The sequence below is a fragment of the Myotis brandtii genome, unplaced genomic scaffold (genome assembly GCF_000412655.1).
Source record: "Myotis brandtii unplaced genomic scaffold, ASM41265v1 scaffold1074, whole genome shotgun sequence".
In the NCBI taxonomy this organism is placed as follows: domain Eukaryota; kingdom Metazoa; phylum Chordata; class Mammalia; order Chiroptera; family Vespertilionidae; genus Myotis; species Myotis brandtii.
In genome coordinates, this window is record NW_005353653.1 from 123,995 (window position 1) to 137,724 (window position 13,730).

Sequence of the window (13,730 nt, forward strand, 5' to 3'; positions counted from 1 at the left end):
CTGCCTGTCATCCCTCCAGACAGGGAGAGCTCTGGTGCGTTAGGAAACGTGAGGTGGGAAAGTGCTGCTGTGAGCAAGGAACTAGGAGACCTGGTCTCTGCGGCTGGTCCAACCTGTTCCTTCGTCCCCTGGGACTTGGTGCCGGCAATATCTTGCAGCGGGCGAGGCACTGTGGGAGATACAGGGAGTAGGACATTTGTGGTCAATGTTCTGAATATGAAAAGGTAAGACTCAGGCTTGATGAACGGTACAACACAGGGAGGCATGATCTGCTGAAGTGAACGAGGTGGTCCGTGGGCACCTTGGCCTTCGGGGCTTATTTTCCTCTTGCTGGGCTGCCTGCTCCCACCTGGAGGAGGGCTGAGTGAGGTGGTGGACCATCACCTTAAAGGGCTGTACTTGGGAGATAGAATGGCATCCTGTTCATTAAGCACCTAATGCGTGTCCATCACTTTCTGTAGATTATGATGTTTAATTTTCACAATGATCTCCAGAGGTAGGTTTGATGTTGGGTATGGAAATGAGGGTTGGAGAACCTAAGGTCACCATCCGGAACATGGAAGACCCTGGATTTGAACCCGTATTTTTTTTAGCTCTGACCCTGAGCTCTGTCCCTCCCAGGAGGCACCTCCCTGTTAGCTCTCTCTGTGCCCCTCTGTGGAGCCTCTGAGAGCGGAGGGGGAGGTGGGCATGAGTGAGGTCTGCCCAGGCCTCCAAGACACCTCAGCTTTCAGAGAGAAGCAGAAGGTAGATGCTGTACCTCGCCCTCGTCTCGCAGACGCGGAAGGTTACTTAGGTAGTTAATGCCTAGACCAGGGTGGCAACCTTTTTGTGAGTGCGTGCCCAAACCAGCAAAATCTCTGACTCAAAATTCTTCTGCGTGCCAACCCTAATTTTTTGAGAACATGTTACACCTACTTGATATTTCTTAAGGTGTACGTATGTGAAGAACCTTGAAGAAATAATAAAATTCATTCGAGCGACAAAAACACTGTATATGATGATGAAAAATACATTTATTTTTTAATGTATACATGTACACTGATAGTCCGACAGAAAACTTTATGACTCCATTTGATATTATCAGTGGGACTTTTGCTGCTGCATCATTGATGACAGAGATTTTACATCAGGTTTATATTTCGTGACCTTCAGAGAAATGCACGAGCTACTACTTTCATCCGTCAGGCTACTCCTATTATGAGACTTAACAAAATTCATCACTGAGAACAAAGATTCACAATTGTAAATGGAAGATTATAAGAGAGGGTTTCGTGTGCCAGCAAAAGTTACTGGCGTGCCATGTTTGGCACGCGTGCCAGGGCTTGCCCACCCCTGGCCTAGACATCTTCTATTGTTGCTGTGTATTCAGCCCTGTTTTATTTACTGGTGCTTTTCTTCCAGAAGGGACCAAGGAAAGGGGCCAGAGTCCCTGCTTTCTTCTTCTTTTCCCCCCCCCCCCCCCAACCTGAGGATATTTTCCCATTGATTTTTAGAGAGAGAGGAAGAGAGAGGGAAAGACAGAGAAATAGCAATGTGAAAGACACGAGCCCTGACACGAGCCCTGGGGAGGAGCCTGCAACCAAGGTACATGCCTTTGACCAGAATGGAACCCAGCACTTCGGTCCGCAGGCCAACGCTCTATCCACTGAGCAAAACTGGTGTTAACGTAAAAAAAACCATTGAAACCTGTAAAGAATTTTTGTGAGTTTATTTGAGCCAAACTGTTGACATTTGCCAGGAAGCAGAATCTCAATGGATTGAGATAGTGCTCCAGAGCAGTGGTTCTCAACCTTCTGGCCCTTTAAATACAGTTCCTCATGTTGTGACCCAACCATAAAATTATTTTCGTTGCTACTTCATAACTGTAATGTTGCTACTGTTTTGAATCGTCATGTTAATATCTGATATGCAGTTTGGTGAAGGAATTTGTAGTATCTGTCCTGGCGCCCAGAACATTTGGTTGTGCCCCAGGGGCTCCAGAAAAAAGGGAAGTTACAAGTTACCCAGACATTTCAAGGGTATGTTATCTTAGAGGCAAAAAGGCAAATGGGCTCAGTAAGGATCAAAGTTGATCTTGTCAGTGAAGATACTGGCCTAGGACATAACTGCCCACCATAACTGCTTTTAGTTAAAGTTTAATTTCCTTTGTGCCTTTGTGGTTATTTTAGGTCTCTGAGTCTGCAAAACTGCCATGCAGGCCTCTCCTGAGCTTGTCAGGTCAGCATGTGGCCCCTTTCGTCCACACAGGCTAGGACTGTCCCTGCTTCCCAACATGAGCACAGGCCCTAGGGTCAGGGGAGAGGGCAGGCAGCTTGGCAGATGTCCCAAGAACCAGGCACGGTGGTCCATCAGAAGTTTCTGTTGCTGTTGCCAAGGGTGATTCTTCCATGTGGATTGGTGTGGGAGTGGAAGAAGATACCCTAAAAAGGAAAGAAGAGTTTGAGGTAAGAGTTAGGCTTTAGGAACCAGAAATATCTAACCTTTTAATAATAGCAACATTTATTAAGTATTTATTATATGCCAGGGACTGTGCTGTTCAAAAATATTTGATATTGCCATCATATCCATTTTATAGATGAGAAAGCTGAGGTTCAGAGAAGTTAAACCATGTCCCTGGTCACACAGCATTAAAACCCAAGCCCTGTTTGCCTCCTGAAACCACATGCCCATTATACCGCCCTGCCCTACGCCAAACCAGCAGGCTCTCCTCCTTTACTTAAGCTTAATTTTTGAGTAAATGGCCCAGGGAAAGGATGGAGAACCTCTTTTCCCTGGAGCCGAGACTGGAATTCTTGGTTTCTGCTGTGTTCCCCCAGGCGCTTGACAGCTGCTCAGGAGCTGCTTGAGAGCACAGTCCTCCCAGGGCCACCAGATACAAATCTGGAGCAGAGCACTTGGGGGGGGGGGGGGGGGGGGGGGGGGGGGTGTTTGAGTGAAGGTTTCTTGGACAATAGGACATTCCTGTCTAAGCCCCAGAGCATGGCAGCCAGGGCACCTGAATGTGGAAGCAATGGTAGAGGCCTGGGGACCCTTGGCCCTGGGGCATGAGAATCAGAAGCCATGGCATACCCACCCCCTGGACATCTGAGGGAGCAGGGTCCTCCTCACAGGGAGAAGGGGGCTCAGGAGCCTCCCCACGCCCACTGCAGCCGCACCAAGCCCTTAGGCGCTCTCTCACTTCTCACTTCCTCATTCCTTCCCAGTTTTGTCTTCCTAGAAGCTCAAACTCCTCTCCTGAGCATCGGAAGCCCTCAGGGGGAGGCTGCAGGATATCTAAATGGCGCCATCTCATAATATCACCCCTCCATCCTGCCAGGAGCACTCACCAGCTGCCCGCCCTCCAATCCTCCCAGGACACTGGCCCCAGAGCACCTTGCCTCTCAGGTTCTGGGCTTTGCTCTCCTCTCAGCTTGCTGGCCTGGCAGAATGTTATTCACTGTTCGGGGCCTTTCTGACATGTGACTTTCTCTTCGAAGAAAACTGCCGTGCCCATCCTTCTATCCCCACTCATGAGGACTCTCTCTTCAGTGCTCCTGGAACCAGACAATGGACGGGTCTGACTGCTGGTCACTACTTGAGCCAATGAAGCAGGGACAGGGTTGAATCATATGAGTGTTTATTCCAATCCTGCTGGCAGCCTGAGCAGCAGGTCGTCCACAGAATCTGCTCTCCCCCTGCCATAAGCCGGCTGCTTATATTGGTAGAAGGACGAAGATTTCAGGGGGAAGTAGCAGAAGGAATAAAAGTGGGTAAAATGGTTACAGCTTACCAGCAATGCAGTGGGGGGTCACAAGGTTGTTAGTCTTTCCATGAAGACAGGCAGTTCTCGGATAAGGAGAATGGGCTGCATCCCCAGGTTAACTCCTAGTTCCCGGGCATACAGCTCCCAGCCAGGCCAGAATGTGCTTTCTTTAATCAGAACAGAACAATCACGGTTAGCAGAGCATGACTGACGTTTCTGATAACTATAGCTAGTCCCTCCTATTCTGTTTCTGCCCCTAACACTGCCATGCCAGGTGTGAGCTGAGTTACACACCTGCAAGAGGGCAGCATTCTGGCTGGGGAAGGAGGGCAGCTGTTGCCTGCTGTGTGCCTGCTCCTCTCTGGGACACCCACATGCAGTCTGGCTCTTCTCAGACACAGCGGAGTGCACTGTGTCAGCAGGTGACCTTCAGAAGGAGGGTTGTATGTGGTTGGCCCAGCATCGCAGGCCCCTCCCAGCTGGGCTTCTATGCCTGACTGCCCCCACCCCCACCCCAGGTGTCTCCCGCAGTGGGGTGGGCCAGCCTCAGCCTCCTCCTCTCCCACCTGCCCTGGGTGCTTCTCCCTTCATCTCTCAGATACAGCGGCAGCTGCCTGCGGGAGGAAAGGGGTTGGCGGGGGGGGGGGACCGGCGCCAGGCTCTTGAAGAGGCTTCTCAGGGGCACCGGAAGGAATTCAGTTGGAGGGAAAGTAGAGAGGAACTGGGGGGAAGCCAGCCCAGGGCAGGAGTGGGGACCCGAGAAGCCAGGAGAGAAGCCCAGGCTGAGAGCCCCAAGCTGAGAACTGCCGAGTTCTCAGTGTCGTGTCACTGCTCTGGTCTCCGTTTCTTATGCCAGGTCCTCCCGGCTCCCTTCAGCGGTGTGTTTTGGGTTTCCATGCAGTTTCTCTCTCTTGAAGCTGCAACCTGCATTTTTAGCCTCCCCATGTTCCCTGCTGTTTCTCCCCCTTGTCTTGTCCCTCTGCCCTTCTAAGTATTTACTGTTCACCTGGGTCTAGATGACTCCTGATGAAGTGCCTTTTGCCTACCTGCTCAGGCAGTTTTATAGACACATTCAGCAAGGACAGAGGCCAAGGCCTGGTTTCAGAGCCCGAAGGAAATACGAAGAGAGAGCAGAGCTGGCTGCTTAGATCAGGTTTTAATAAAGTTCCCAGCTGACCTAAATCATCCCATCACCCGCAGCCAGCTGCTGAGCGTATCAGCCAGCTCCGTGCTGCCGCACCAACCTGGGGCAGGTGAGGAAACATGGGATTGGGCTGGAGGACACAGAGGGGGGACCCTACTGGGGAGGAAATGCCCATCTCCAGCAGGGGACCCTCCTTGAGGGCCAGGGCAGGGCACCGTGAAGTGTTCCAGGTAAAGGCTCTCCCAGGGGAAGGCGGTTGCCTGCTCTTTCCCAGCTGTTAATTTGTTGCTCATGATGAGATAATCCATAAAAATTAGCAGTGATTTCCTTCATTGTGTTAATATCACTGGCAATAAAACTGCTGTTAAGGATGCCTTTTCTCTGCATGGAGGAGTAGGATGTCTAGGAAAAAAAACAGCTCTCTGTGGCGGTGGAGGGGGAAAAGGAAACAAAACTGGAGAGAGAAATACAGGGGGAGTGATTTCCACGCTTTGGCTGGAAGTATGGGGGGAAAGTAAATGAAATGCAAGCTCTGGTGTCTCGCAGAGCACTGGCTATGAAGAAATGCATGTGGTGGTGACACCTTGGTTTCAATGGGCAGGTATATGGGTGGCCAGAGGGCTTCCCAGGGCACTCAGTGGAGGCAAAGATGGTGACAGCCAGAGCCCCTGGCTTCAGCTTCAGCCTTGGTCAGGGCATTGGCATGGGCCCCCAGGACAATTCTCTGCAGAAGGTCCATACTTGCTTATGAGGCCTATAAAGCCCGACATGATCTGGCCTTGACTCTCTTCATCTGCATCCCCTAAAGCTATATATATATATCTTATATAATAAAAGGCTAATATGCAAGTTGACCTTAATGGAAGAATGACCAGTTGCTATGATGCACACTGACCACCAGGGGGAAGACACTCAATGCAGAATCTGCCCCCTGGTGGTTAGTGTGCTCCCACAGGGGGATCTCCACTCAGCCACAAGCTGGGCTGACAGCTGCGAGTGCAGTGGTGGTGGTGGGAACCTCTCCCGCCTCCTCAGCAGCTCTAAGGATGTTTGACTGTGGCTTAGGCCCGCTCCCAAGAGGAAGCGGGCCTAAGCCATCAGTCAGACATCCCTTGAGGGCTCTCAGGCTGACAGAGGGATGTCTGACTGCCAGCTTAGTCCTGATCCCCCAGGGAATGGGCCTAAGCCAGCAGGTGGATATCCCCCAAGGGGTCCAGAACTGTGGGAGGATACAGGCCAAGCTGAGGGACCCACCGAGTGCACAAATTTTTGTGCACCAGGCCTCTAGTATATATATAATTGATTTCTGAGAGGAAGGAAGAAGGAGAGATAGAAACACCAATGATGTGAGAGAATCATTGATTGGCTGCCTCTTGTATGCCCCCTACTGGGGATTGAGCCCACAACCCAGGCATTGCCCTGAATCAAACCATGACCTCCTGGTTCATAGGTTGATGTTCAACCACTGATCCACACCGGCCTGGCTCTCCTGAAGCTCTTGTCCTCTGTGGCCAAACTCTACCCACACTAGCTAATGTCAATTTCTTGTGTACCAGGAGTCTTCCTGTTTAGGACTTTTACACATACAGTTTTGTTTTTCTTGACCATGATTTGACCCTCCCCCTCCCTTTCTCTTTTCCGTCTGGCCAACTCTTGTGCATCTCTCAGATAAAATGAAATTTCTTCAGATAATCCTTCTTTGAACTGTACTCCTAGTACCCGGCACAATTTACACATTGCATATGGATGGATAAAGTGTTTTCCCTGCTTAAACCCTTCCCCAGTTGCTCATTGCCTCCAGGATTAGGTGTAAACTCAGCTGCATATAGTACCTGTATTAATTTGCTAGGGCTGCCATAATAAATACGATAGACTCGCTATCTTAAACAACTGAAATTTACTTCTCATGGTTCTGGAGACTGGAAGTCCAAGGTCAAGATGCTGGAAGGCTTGGTTTCTCCTGAGCCCTTTCTCATTGGCTTGTAGAAGGCTGCCTTCTCATCATTTCCTCACACGGTCACAGGTGTCTCTCTGTGTTTCCAAATTTCCTTTTCTTTTAAGGACAACAGTCAAATTGAATTAGGACCTGGCCTAATGACCTCATTGTAACTTATCATCTCTTTAAGGGACCTATCTTCAAATATAGTCATAATTTGAAATACAGGAGGTTAGGGCTTCAACATATGAATTTTGAGGGAACATAATTCAGCCCATAACAATACCCATGCGATTTAGCCCCTGCCTAAGTCACCAGGAACATGTCTAACCTACCCGCCCAACTCTGTATTCTGCTTCACATCCATGAACATGCCGTACTTTTTGGTCACCATACCCAGAAGGCTTTTGTCCATGTGTTTGCCTGATGAGAATCCAGACAAATGCTCTAAATCCCAGTTTAAATGTGAAGTTCCCCATGAAGTTTTCTCTGACACTGTTTTCCCCTCCCTGTTAAGGTTCGTAACCTTCTTCTGGATCATCATGCCTTATAAACACCTTTATTACAGCAGGTTTGCGTATAGTCTTTTGAGAGCACTGACTAACACAATCTGCATACTCCATAAATTATTGAGTGAACAAATGAATGAGTGAGTTGAAGGTTCAAGAAATGGTTTAGGGTTTAATAATTCAGGACAGAGATGATGCTGCCGTAAACTAGGAGGACAACAATGGAGATGGCAAGAAATAAACAGATCTTTTTGAAATTGAATTGATTGGTCTTGGTAGTAGATGAAAGATGGAGGATGAAAGAAAGTTCAAGAATGACAAGGTTTCTGGCTTGACCAACTAGGTAGCTAGAGGTATCTTTTGTTAAGAAGAGGAAGAATGGGCCCAGCCAGTGTGGCTCAGTGGTTGAACATCAACCTATGATCCAGGAGGTCCCAGTTTAATTCCAGTCACGGCATATGCTAGGGTTGGGAGTTCAATCCCCAGTAGGGGGCATGCAGGAGGCAGCCAATCAATAATTCTCTCTCATCATTGATGTTTCTAACTCTCCCTCTTCCTTCCTCTCTGAAATCAATAAAAAATATTAAAAAAACACAGAGGAAGAATGGAAGAGGAGCAGCCTTGGGGTTAGGGTATGGGTTGAGGGGAGTTCGAGAATTCCATTTATTTGAGATGTTTAGAAGACATCCAAGTAAAGATGTCAGGCCGTCAAATGTGTATAAGATGGTAGATCGCCGAAGACTGGTCTTGGGCAGATATATAAGTAGGGAAGTCATTGGCATGTAAGTAGTATTCAGAGTCATGGGATCAGGCGGGCAGTCTCCTAGGGAGAGAATGGTGTGGAGGGACCAGGATTGAGCAACCTAATATGATCACTCAAAAAAAGGAAGCTCCGTTATGCAAAACAGATATAGTTCACTGAATCCACAATAAGTGACAGGATTAAAGTATCTATAAGACTTAACCAGTCAACATATTTTAACTGGCAAGAAATAATCAGAAGCTGTGAACTTTAGGCATATTAGCCAATTATGCTAGGCTAGCCACAGCAAAGTGGAGGATGGTTTTGACAAAGCAGAATGTATTTGGTAGACCAGCTGATACCAGCTTTTGGCCTCACATACATCCCAGATAAAGCAAACATTAGCCTGGAGTGTCCATTTGCCAGCCAGGGAAAATTTTCCCTAGTGATGTGTTGGAAGATTCCCAGGGAATAAATCATGGACACAGTCTTGCAAATGAGTACAGAATTTCTCCAGACCATTAACACTTTTTGGTAAGCCTTCTTTTTTTCTGGGAAGAAAGCAGAGTGAAATGAATAGGATGTGCATTTAATTTACTTGATGGATGATTGACCCTTTCATTCATGTATACTCAATATTATGAAGAAACTGCTATAAGTCTAGGTTAAGAAGAAAAATAAGGATAGTATTTGATCTCTGGCCTCCAACATCTTGCGGAGACAATATTAACATGTATGAAAAGTTGAATGACAGTGTAAGACACTTCATAAGTATAGGAAGGCAAAACATATTTAAGTGCCCAATGAATGCTACAGACAATACATGGTATAAGAGCTTAGTAGAGAGAGAATTCACTCTCTATATAGAAGTCATCACAGTAAAAGCAGTCTTAAGAGGGAAATTCATAGCAATACAGGCCTAACTTAAGAAACAAGAAAAACTCAAATGAGCAGCCTCACCTTACAACTGATGGAACTAGGAAAGAATAACAAACAAAGCCCAAAGTGAGGAGAAGAAAGGAAGTAATAAGGATCAGAGTGAAATAAATGATATAGAATCTTTAAAAAGCAATGAAAAAGATGAATGAAGCCAAGAGCTGGTTCTTTGAAAAGATAAACAGCCCTGGTCAGTGTTGCTCAGTGGTTAGAGTGCTGGCCCATGCACTGAAGGGGCACAGGTTGCATTCCCCATCAAGGGCACATACCTGGGTTGCAGATTGGATCCCCAGCCCTTGTCGGGGCATTTGTGGGAGGCAACCAATCGATGTGTCTCTCTCACATTGATGTTTCTCTCTCTCTCTCTCTTTTCCCCTCCCTCCCTTTCACTCTCTGTAAAAATCAATAGAAAAAATATCCATGGGTGAGGATTAACAGCAATAACAACAACAAAAAGATAAACACGATTTATAAATCCTTAGCCAGATTTATTAAGAAAAAAAGAGATAGGACACAAATAAAATCAGAAATGAAAGAGAAGTAACAATTGACACCACAGAAATATAAAGGATTATAAGAAAACTAGGGGCCCAGTGCATGAATTTGTGCACCATGAAAGGAACTGTGGGCCACGAGACTGCAGTGGGCACAGGGGTGGGTCTCAGCCCATCCTCTGCACCCTGCCTGGCCCCTCCCACTGCAGCCCCCGGTCCCCTGTCTGCTGGTAGCCCTGCTCCTGCTGCTGCCCTTCCACACACTGACCCTGATGGCACTGGCCCTGCTCACACCTGCTGACGGCATGGTACGATTGGGGCAGGCGCCAGCAGCAGGTGTGAGCAGGGCCAATGCTGTCAGCAGGTGCGAGAGGCAGCTGCCAGCCCTGATCGCCCCTCAGGATCAGGGGGAGGTGGAGAAGCCCTCAGGGGCAATTGGGCCGGCAACTGCAGCTCACACCCACTAACGGTACCAAGTGATCAGGTCCAGGGGCCGGTGCCCAGTGCAGGCAGCAGGTGCAAACGGGGCTGGCACCAGCAGCAGGTGTAAGCACCTGGTGGGACCATGGTGCACGGGAGCAAATAATTTTCAGTAACCACCAGAGGCTTGCCCTGATGAACCACAACTGGTGCCCCACCTTGGCCTGGCACCCCACTCACCTGCTCCACCATCCCGCAGCAGCCTGCCATGTTACACGCACGCCCCCTGGTGGTCAGCGCATGTCATAGCAACTGGTTGTTCTACCATTCAGTCTATTTGCATATTAGGGTTTTATATATATAGATCTTATGAACAATCCTAGGGTGTCCCCCAAAATGTATACACACCCTTTGAATAATTTAAATGAATTGTTTATTAAAATACATTTCATTTTCAAAATTGGGCTATCAGCTGTTAAAGTGTGTATACATTTTTGGGGACAACCTGTATATGTCAACAAATTGGACAATCTGGAGGAAATCAATAAACTTCTAGAAAAATACAAATCTTCCAAAACTGAATCAAGACAGATCAGAAAATCTGAATGGAACAATTACAATGTATGGAATTGAAGCTGAAATAAAAAAAATTCCCAACAAGCAAAAGTCTTGGACTGGACGGCTTCACAGGTTAGTTTTACCAAACATTCAAAGAAGAGCTAACACCTAAACTCCTCACTCTACTCCAAAAAGTTCAAGAGGAGGGAAGACTCTCAGCTCATTTTCCAAGGCCGGTATTACCCTAATTCTAAAACCAGAAAAATACACTACAAAGAAAGGGAATTATAGTCAATATCCTTGATGTACATAGATGCAAAAGTCCTCAACAAAATATTATCAAAATGCATGCAGCAGTACATTAAAGAGATTATACACCATGATCAAATGAGATTTATTCCTGGAATGCAAGGTTGGTACACTATTCAAAAATTAATTGAGATAGACCACATAAATAAAAGGAAGAATAAAACTACAGGGTCATGTCAATACATGCAGAAAAATTATTTGACCAAATCCAGTATCCATTTCTGATAAAAACTCTCAACAAAGTGGGAATAGAGGGAATATACCTCAACATAATAAAGGCTGTATATGACGAACTCACAGCCAACATCAACAAACCCACAACTCAATAGGCAAAAAATAAAAGTGTTTCCTTTAAAATCAGGAAGAATACAGGGATGTCTGCTTTCCCCACTCTTATTTAACATAGTCCTGGAAATACTAGCCATGCAATAACAAGAGGAAATAAAAATCATCCACATTAGAAAAGAAGAAGTAAAACTGATTTTTTTCCAGATGGCATGATACTGTATATTGAGAACCCTAAGCATTCCACCCAAAACTACTAGAACTGATCAATGAATTTAGTCAAGTATCAGGATACATAATAAATATTCAGCCGTAACCGGTTTGGCTCAGTGGATAGAGCGTCGGCCTGGGGACTGAAAGGTCCCGGGTTCAATTCCGGTCAGGGGCATGTACCTTGGTTGTGGGCACATCCCCAGTGGGGGGTGTGCAGGAGGCAGCTAATCAATAAAATATATAAATAAATATTCAGAAATATTTGAGGGTGAGAGTGCCCGTGACACGCGTGCACTGGGTTGGGCTGAGCACGTCCCTCTGTGGGTGAGCCCCGGGCCCCCCTCTCGGAGGCCAGCGGGCACCAGAGAGAGGACGTGATGGTCCCGCGTGGGACACTGGCCAGGATTCAGTGGTACCCGGGTGATGGGCACTCTGTCACTTAGGGGATGGGAGGGCTCCCCCTTCCTGCCCACTCCCTGCCCCACCCCCTGTAGGAAAGTGGCCACGGAGAGGCCTGGTTCTCCCACAGCTGAGTTCCCAGTGGGAGGCCAGACAAGCTGGCCCCCGCCCTGCTGAGCACGCTCCGCGGAGAGATCTCTGCCGAGGCTTTGCTTCTCAGCATGAGCTCCTAGGGACACCTTTGCTGATCTAAAGACCCACCTCAGCTGCTGTGCTGGGCCTGGGCCTGGTGTGGGGGGCAGAGATGAGAAGGCGTGGGACTTGGTTTCGAGGAGTGGACAGAATAACAACACAGATTGTGCTACTCGGGTGGCACCTGCAGGATGGAGATGTGACTCCGGACCCAGCGGCCAGGTGCCAGCCAGCCGGGAAGGGGCAGAGGCAGGAAGGCTCTCCAGGCTGCTGTCGCCTGAGCGGGTTTACAAGAAGAGGGAAGTGGGCCTTGTGGCGGGGAAGGCCGCATGGGGCGGAGAGGGAGTGCAGGAGGCGAGGCTGGAGTGGACCCAGCCCCACCATGGAGACCCTGGGCCAGATGAGGGAGCTTGAGCATTGTTTGGGAGTTTCAAGGGGGTTTAAGTAAGGAGAGCTCCTTGGTAATTTGCATTTTAGTTAAGTCATCTTAGTGGTAAGATGGAGGGCCTATTAAAAAGGATCAAACTTTAAAAAGAGAGGTCAATTCAGAGACTGTTGCAGTAGTCTTTCGGTCCATCCATCCATCCGTTTATTCATTCATCCTTTCTTTAAAAAAATTATTTTTATTCATTTCAGAAAGGAAGGATAGGGAGAGAGATAGAAACATCAATGATGAGAGAGAATCATTGATCGGTTGCCTCCCACATGCCCTACACTGGGGATTGAGCCTGCAACCCAGGCATGTGCTCTGACCAGGAATCGAACTGTGACCTCCTGGTTCATAGGTCAACGCTCAACCACTGGGCCAAGCCGGCCGGGCCATTCATCCTTTCAATGACTATCTACTGAGCACTGGTATGTGTCCAGTCTTGGAGAGTGCTGGCTCTACTGAGGTAGACACAGAAGACAGCTAACATAGGAGAGGCGAGGAGGCCTGGGCCTCTCTGAGAGAGAAGGTAGAGGAAGGAAAATGGAGTAAAATGTCATTTTGGAGGTCAACTAAGAATGTGGTCACTGATGGGAAAGAGCAGGCGGTAGCTATGAAGGAAAAACTAAGGTGTCTCCATATCCCCCGCGGCGGCCACATAGCGACCTCAGCACCCTATAAGCACACACCGGAGACAGGCGTGCTGGCACCTCCCCCTTTCAGCCGACTCTTTCTCTCTCCTGTGAAAGTCCTGGGGCTGCACCGGGTGACTGGTGGGCGCCCACTGGTGGCCATCCAGCAGGGCCGTGGGAGCGGGAGACTCTGTGATGCCTGTGCAGGTCTGACGCAGGGGGAGGGTCTGCTGGAAGGACATTGTTAGCGGCAGATCAAATAATTGGGGGGCGTTAGGGACCAGAACAGTGGACTCAACATCAAGATAGGACTTGGCCCAAGTCCTAGCTTGGTCCTTGGTCTGCGGTGTGAGCTCAGACAAGCTCTTCTCCCTCGAGAGTCCGGGAGGCCTCGTCTTAAAGTGAGATAATCAGACTAGGTCAGTGGTCGCCAAACTTCCTGTTAGTGGTTAAATCTTTTGTTCAAATAAAATCACTATAGGATCCCAACAGGTGGGAGCTGAGCCACAGTTTGAGAACCAGAGTATATGGGGTTTTGAGGTCCCTTCCATCCCACACGGGCCTCCTCAAGCCTGACCCCTAGCTATGTGGGCACAGGGGTCAGAGGCGGTGCCTTTGGCCTCCCCGAGGCTGCAGCAGGACTAACAGGACTGGGGAGAAAGGCGCCCGGAACCTGCCTCCGCCACACAGACCAGGATCATGTCTTCCAAGACCTAATTAAATCTAAGCCCTTTAGTGTGTTTCCCTTAAAAAAGGAAAGATGGAGAGAGAAAGAAAAGCACCAGGGCC

General features: G+C 48.4%; 1 protein-coding gene and 1 long non-coding RNA gene across 7 annotated transcripts in view; one reads left to right on the plus strand and one right to left on the minus strand.

The window, feature by feature from the left end:
* The window catches only part of GRIK4 (glutamate receptor, ionotropic, kainate 4), a 271,548-nt gene that overhangs the window by 88,826 nt on the left and 168,992 nt on the right, over positions 1–13,730 (plus strand). The gene's annotated exons all lie outside the window — the stretch shown is intronic.
* LOC102245854 lies at positions 2,287–4,850 on the minus strand. Its single transcript, XR_313037.2, has 3 exons — positions 4,792–4,850; positions 3,773–3,912; positions 2,287–2,423 (listed from the first exon to the last, which is right to left on the minus strand). It is a non-coding gene; the product is annotated as an uncharacterized LOC102245854 (long non-coding RNA).